This window comes from Sciurus vulgaris (assembly GCF_902686455.1).
Source record: "Sciurus vulgaris genome assembly, chromosome: 10".
Taxonomy (NCBI): Eukaryota; Metazoa; Chordata; class Mammalia; order Rodentia; family Sciuridae; genus Sciurus; species Sciurus vulgaris.
The window spans coordinates 92,728,811-92,736,449 of record NC_136470.1 but is presented as its reverse complement, the minus strand read 5'-3'; the positions used below and the strand labels follow the sequence as shown (position 1 = coordinate 92,736,449).

Sequence of the window (7,639 nt, the reverse complement as noted above, 5' to 3'; positions counted from 1 at the left end):
ATGTCAACGACAAACGAACCCAAGTCTGGATCGTGCTCTTTTCGCTCAAGATCTGCATCAAGATCTGGTTCAATTTTGAAGTCTCCATCCTGAAGCCAATCTGTCTCTCACTCGAGGAAAAGTAGGCTGAGTTCTAGATATTGTTCCAGGTCATACTCTCCAGCTCATAACAGAGAAAGGAATCACCCCAGAGTGTATCAGAATCGGGATTTCTGAGATCACAGCAGAGGCTATAGGAGACCCTATTATTTCCGTGGGAGGAGCAGAGGCTTCTATCCATGGGGCCAGTATAACCGTGGAGGTTATGAAAACTACCACTCTTACTGGCAGAACTACTGGCAAGCATAGTGTCCTCAGGGGCCATTCCCGGTCCCCAAAGAGAAGATCCCGGTCACTGAGGTCCAGGAGCTATTCAAGGAACTCTGATAAGTCTTCTTCTGACAGGTCAAGGCCATCTTCATCCTCTCGTTCTCCCTCTGACCACAGCCATGTTGAGTCCACTAAGGGCAAGTCTGCAAATGGGAAAAAGTCCTCTCCCAAGGTGTCTCAGGCCACTGGAGATAACCAGGGAGATGAGGCCAAGGAGGATCACTCTCTGGAGGCACCTCCCAAGATGCAAAAGCGTCTGAGAGCTCGAAGCATGGCTAGATGCCACCACCTACAGCACTGGTTCCACATCACCAACCTCAGTTTCTGACTGAGTCCCTGAGAGCAAAGCCCAGATCTCAAAAGCCCTCTCTAGTCTGTGTGGTGAGACAGCAGTCACCCTGTCGCAGCCCTGTGCCAAAACCTAGTCCTCCGCTTTCCAACACATCCCAGAAGGGCTCAACTCTGTCAAGTAGGTATCAGTCTGGGACACACCAAGGCCAGTTGGACCATGGCTCTGTATCTTTGAGTTCGTCCAAAAACAGCCCTGTGGGTAAGAGTCCTCGGGCCACTGGCTCCACACATGGCTCATCTCAGAAGGAGAAGAGCGCTGCTTCAGGAGGAGCAGCCTATACCCAGAGGTACCTGGAAGAGCAGAGGACAGAGAATGGGAAAGATAAGGAGCAGAAACAAATAGTGAAAAAGAGAAAGTGAAAGAGAAAGGGAGCTCTCTGATGTTGATGCGAAGATGAAATCTGATCCATTTGCTCCCACGACTGATACTGAGAAGCCTTTGGTGACAGCCAGTCCACCCAAAAGGTAGAAGCTCCGTGATGACTTTGAGAAGAAGATGGCTGAGCTCCACAAGGAGGAGATGGATGACCAAGATAAGGACAAAACTAAGGGAAGGAGGGAGTCTGAGTTCAATGATGAACCCAAATTTACATCTAAAGTCATAGCAGGTGCAAGCAAAAGCCAAGAGGAAGAGAAGTCTGTTAAGTGGGAAGGCTGGTGTATGCACCTGGAGGGAAGGAAAGCAGAGAAAAGCAGAGGAGCTGGAGGAGGAACCTTTCACAGAGAGACCCAAAAAGGAGGAGCGTGGAGGGGCCAAGAGGACCAGAAGTGGGCACAGAGGGGTTTTGGCCCTGAGAAGAATTTCAGATTGACTGCTTATAAGGCGGTCCAGGGGAAAAGCTCATAGCCACCCCCAAAAAAGACCTGAGAGCCATGACAAGCTGAGAGCCAAACGAGACTTTTTCCTCAGTATTCTTCCTTTTCTCTTACCTGGGAGTCCCACGTCAATGTCCAGAGGGACTCTTGATGAGGACCTTGCATGACCCCATGGCTTATTGGCTTAGGAACCCAAGCTTTGTAGGGGATCTAGTCCATAGCAACGAAAAGGAACAGGAATTTGGTTTCATTTTCCACACATCCAGTCGGCTCAGTCTCAGCGTAGCCTCAGAATTATTCACCCAGCACATAGTGACCTTGTTCACCACGTTAAAGAGCATCACTTTGGGTCTTCTGGAATGACATTGCATGAACGCTTTACTAATACTAAAGAGAGGAACTAACAGGAAGCAACTAAAAACAAGAAAAACCCAAAGATACACAGGAGGATAGACATTTCCCCAGTACATTCAGAAAACATGGTTTGGCTCATGACAAAAATGCAAAGTCCCCAGGGAACCTGGCTACCAGGCTGAGGAAAATGCAAAGATGATTCTGTTGATCTCCAACCTTGATATTGAGAGTCATAAAAAACATAGGAACAGAAATCTTAAACGAGGTAAATCAAGAGAATCAGTGGATTCCCAGGACTCAAGCCACTCCAGGGAAAGGTCAACGGAGAAAAGAGAGAAAACTCATAAAGGATCAATGAAGCAAAGAAGCACCCGAGAAGTACCAGACCCGTCCAGGTCTTCCCTCCCCTCCTCCCAGTCATCTCACTTCTAGGAGAGGACGAGCCCCCTGTGGAGGCAGAGGACCGACAGGAGAGTGCCACAGACTCTAAGTCAAGACTGGGGACCAAGGACTTTGTGGGTCCAAGTGAAAGAGGTGGTGGCAGAGCTCGAGGAACCTTTCAATTTCCAGCCAGAGGGAGAGCCTGGGGCGAAGGCAAGCTACGCTGGGAACGATAACAGCAGCAACGATGATTTTCAAAAGAGAAACCCGGCACAGGAATGGGATCCAGAGTACACGCCCAACAGCGAGAAGCATCACCTGCACGATGACCATGAAGGTGAAGGCAGCGACCAGTGGGAGGAACCCGGACCGCGCGGGTCATGTTGCGGAAACCCAGTACCAGCCCCAAATGGGCCCACGACAAGTTCAGTTGGGAGGAGGGGGAAATGAAGATGACGAGAGTGGGACGAGAACCGAGAAGAAAAGGACAATTTACAGCCCACAACGAGTAGGGGCCACTCTTGACAGGAGCCCTTGCCCAAGGAAGAGAGGCGCTGGGAAGGTGGCTGGTGAGGAGCTAAATAGAGGCTTCCCAGAGATTCTGAAAATCCCACCCCACCTCACCAGCCATGCAGAATCCTGTCCCTGTCGCAGTGTTCCACTGGACAGAGGCGGGCCACCAGAGCCCTGGGGTCAGACCCAGCTCTGGAGCAGAATACAGCACCACCGGAGACTCAGCGGGGTTTCATGGGTGTGTGGGGTTGGGGCGTGGGGAAGGAGGGAGAGCAGTGCTTGGATTTGGTTTGTTTCTATTAGAACCCAACAGTTTTTGTTCTTAATTTGATTTCATTTGGAGCCGAGAGCACTAATTTGATGAATTTTCAGTCTCTCTCTCTCATACTGATTTTGAAAGTTCTTTTTTTTTTTTTTTTCTGATTTTTTTTTTTTTTTTTTTAGGCATAGGTAGAAAGATTAAATTTTGATTAATCTTTTGATTCTTAAAAAACAAAGCATTTGGAATACATATTGAAGTGTTCACCTCCATTTGGACCAAACTGCTTGGATCTTTGTAAAAACGGGTTTGTATGTCCAGGAGGAGTTGAAGGCCTTTCTGACCAGCTGGTGTTCCCCTTTTCTGGGCAGCCATGTATCCATGGATTTGCTTCCGACCACTCCCCGTGCACCCCTGCTTCTCCTATATTTTCAAATTTCTTCTGGACTGGGCTTCCCATTTTCCACCAGCAGCTCCATTATCCCAAACTTTCTCGTCCTGCTGGTCCTCAGCAACAGGGGTGGAAACTACAGGGTAGTTTCTGGTCTGTTTGCTAAGAAACTTTTGAATTCTATTATCTTTACAAATATAAGATGAGAAAATTTTTTTTCAATATTTTAATTAATCTTTTCATAAAATGAAAAGAAACTCATGATCAGTTAAGGAAGGTGATTATGACTGGGTGGTTATGGGGTTGTGTGTTTGATTTTTTTTTCCTTTTCTCTTTTTAACCTTAAGCTTTAGGTTGGAACATTCTCAAAATCTTTGGGGGGAAAACATCCTCTTAAAATAGGTCCTTGTGCTTGCCTTCTGGGGAGGAGGTCCTGAACAGGTGAGTCCTATGGCACCTGTGCATATGTTATATATGGACTATACCCTCCGCTTCCCCCAGTCTTTGCCTCCTGGGTTGTTGTGCTACTTTCCCCTTACTTTGCTACATTTCTATGGTTAAGCTGGTTTTACTTGAATGATTCATGTTTAGGGGGAAAAAAACATAAAATTTGTAATAGTGAAATTTTATATCATATCAAAAATGAATGAATCAATGAAATGTCAGTTATTGCTTGATTAAAACAAAGATGACAAGGCTAAAGTGACTATTTTCAGTATTCCCACAGAGAAAATACAGTCGACGAATCTCAAAGAGGTTGATTCAAAGGACTAGACAAACAAGTTATCAAGTTCGTGATGCAAAACATAGATAAGAAATGCCAATTACAGGGCAACGACTTTGCTAAAAGTGAGGGAAATTACTAAGGAAATCAATATTCCAGAATTATCATTTAATTGAAGCTTCATATTTCTTGTCAAAATGGATGAGCTTTGGTGAAAAGAACTAGCCAAGTTCAGAAACTTGCCAATATTTTCAAGAAGTAATGCTCCCTGTCAATGACTGATTTTCTGTTCCCTTTATTAATTCTTCAATTAGCAATATCAACTAGATATATGTCAACCAAATATAAATATTTTATATCTTTCATTTATTATTATATTCTAAGACTAAAGAAATCTAAAATGGTGTCTTCCTATACATTAGTAAATATGGGTCATGATTTCATTGATAACCTAGACAAACCCTGCCCCTAAATTGTTTTCGAATGTGAAATATATCCAAAGAGAGAGTGATACCTTGTGTAATTGTATGAAGTCAAGAAAAATGTTTATGTCTGACCTTGTTTTAGAACAGCTGGATACTACAGAATAAAATGGAGGTAAAGTTCTTAAGAAAAAGAAATTGGAGAATATCATGCTAAGTTAGATAAGCCAATCTCAAAAACCAAAGGATGAATGATTTCACTAATAAGTGGATGATGACACATAATGGGGGGGGGGAGGGGTTAGTGTTACGGTTAGAGTTAGGGTTAGGGTTAGGGAGGGGGCAAGAATGGAGGAAGGAAGGACTGTATAGAGGGAAAAGAGGGGGGGGGGGGGGTGGGGGGGAAGGGAAAAAATAACAGAATGAATCAAACATTACCCTATGTAAATTCATGATTACACAAATGGTATGCCTTTACTCCATGTACAGAGAAACAACATGCATCCCATTTGTTTACAATGAAAAAAAGAAAAGTATGTCAACTCAGAAGTCACTGAATTCAAATTCAAAGACGTTTACTGGCACCCTCCAGGTACCAGGTCCCTCAAAGAAATCAGTGAAACGTGGCCAGTGATGATGGTAGTGGTGGGAGAGTGGGGCAGCAGGGAGTCAGTCGACAAACGAAACACTCTCATTCTACATCGATGAAGTAAGGAATATGAATCATACTACTTGGTATTAATTTCTGGATTTTCACAAAAACAACCTTTTATAATAAGGAAGCATTTGTCTGACAAAGTTTTCCATTCCCAACAGGCTGTAATAGAGACCATGCAGAGAGAAGCAACACAAATATGAGACTTGGGTCTCCAACTCTAATATTTTGATTGGCTGAAGATCAGAGCTGATCTTCTCTTCCAACATATCAGTGTCTACTTTCAAGGATGCAGTTGATCTGACAAATAATATACCAATACCCCCAATATCGGGGAATATAATACTCCCAATAGCCACTAGTCCCATCTTTGCTTCCCTTCCATCCCTTCCTCATGTCTGTTCCTTTAACCCAAATTTTATTTCTAATGGTACAGGAGTCTCTAGGGTAGCCTTCTACATCTACTTCTATTCTCACCAGAGATGTGATGCCATTAACTTTTCTACTACCATGACTACTGTGTCATTTCTACCACTGAGGAGGAACAAGCATAGGGAAAGAGGAAAGGGAAGAGAAGGAGGAGGAGAATAATTTGTTGAACATCATCTCTTGGTCCTGAGGACACATAATTTGGAAGTACAGGGTAAAATTAAAACAAGCGGTCTAATGCCTAATCCCACATACATATCCCCCGTCTGTTGCTGCCCCACTAGCAATAACTGATGATCTTTGACGATGCCCAAGTCAAACACTTTATATGTGAAGGATCCAGTTTTCAATGCCTGGTTCTTTCACTCTAAATGACCACCTATTGGGCCACTACCCAGCTTCCTGCCTCTTGTCTCCAAGTCATTGAATGTTTAGCAATCCGTAGAAGAATATGACCATCTCTTTGTCTCACTTCATTAACAAAACCAAAAACAAAGAATTTAGTCATTAATAATAACCACAAAACTAGGATCCTACTGACTCTTCCAAAGTTCTTCCTTTCCTCAGAAGATTTGGTTTAGGGTGCTTATTAATCCTCCATCCCAAAAACTAGGTCAGCCAAGCTGCACCTCATTCTAGAAGAATTAGATCAGTGGGATTCCTGTTAGTGTTAGTAAATCAACAGTTATAGAACCTAACTTTAAAAAAGAAATGTTTGAACTTTTAATCCTCATGACATATACCACACACTTACTGAGAATTCTCAACTGAAATGTGGCAAAGACTCTGGTTTGATAAACTTCCTCCCATACTGTTCAAGATTTATCAAGATGTTGGAGAACGTATTCCCCAGCTCTCAAAACTTAAAAATCTCTTTTGTCAGAAAGTCTGATAATTCAACTTTGGTAGAAGTAAAGGTGGACAGACCTTTACTAGGTCTAGGTTAATTCCAGAATTATTTCTGAATATCCTCTTACCTACAAGAAGTGTTTGTTATTTCTGAACTTATCCATCTCTGTGATAACATTCCTTCAGCATTTAACATTTGCATTTTTCTTTTCAAGGTTCTAATTCTTCAGTTGTTTGATATCTACATGATTAATGAACACTTTAGAAACTCTAAAATTACAGTAAGTAAAGGACAAATCTCCCCCATACACCATCAATCAGGACTAGGAAGATGACTTCCTTACGATCCCTATACCCCTTTCCTTGTTACACTAATACAGTAATTTATTACTATTAAAAGGCAAGAAATTAAGAAAGCTTAAAGCATGCAGGTTTTTTTTTTTTTTTATTATTATTTCTTGAGGAGATAAGCACATGAGCGTAAATGTGGGAAGGGGTTGGGTATAAAAATTCAGGAAGCAGTGCTGCCTGTGCTGAGCTACCGGATACAGAGTATTGAAAAAGCATTCAGGTCTAAAGTTTCAAAAACACTACCAAATACCAGTTAAATGTCAGGTTATTATAGCTGTTCATATTTCTAATCAAGAATCCAGCACTAAGATGGGCATGGTGATATGCACCGTAATCCTGGTCATGTGAGAGACTAAGGCTGCAGGATTACTTGCGCCAGGAGTTCCAGGCCACCCTGGCAACATAGTGAGACCACGTTTTGTTTTGTTTTGTTAATCCAGCACTGCTAATCATTTAGTACTAGAACTTTTCACATTATCAATAAGATGGTTTAAATATAGATTTTTATACTTCAAAGTAACTATGTATGACCCCAAGTCTAATTGTCCAAAATGCTGGAGCAAGTAATAAAGATTCTGAAGGGGAATATAGAACCTCTTACTTTCTTGGGGAGTTTTCTATAAATCATAGACTTAAAAGTGCTCTGACTATCCTGTGAAACTGCAGATCTTGAATGCTTGTTTCTTTTTCTTTTTCTTTAATCTTTTGGTATTACAATCTATGGCATGCATGATTTCCTTTAGTACTGAATCTTATGAAAATAAAGTAGGTGATA

At 42.4% G+C, this 7,639-nt stretch overlaps 1 pseudogene across 1 annotated transcript; it reads left to right on the top strand.

Annotated features, from left to right (window-relative positions):
- LOC306637837 (thyroid hormone receptor-associated protein 3-like) lies at window positions 1-2,906 on the top strand (annotated as a pseudogene). The gene has a single exon. The product of its transcript is annotated as a thyroid hormone receptor-associated protein 3-like (transcript).
- Window positions 2,907-7,639: the final 4,733 nt, after the last annotated feature.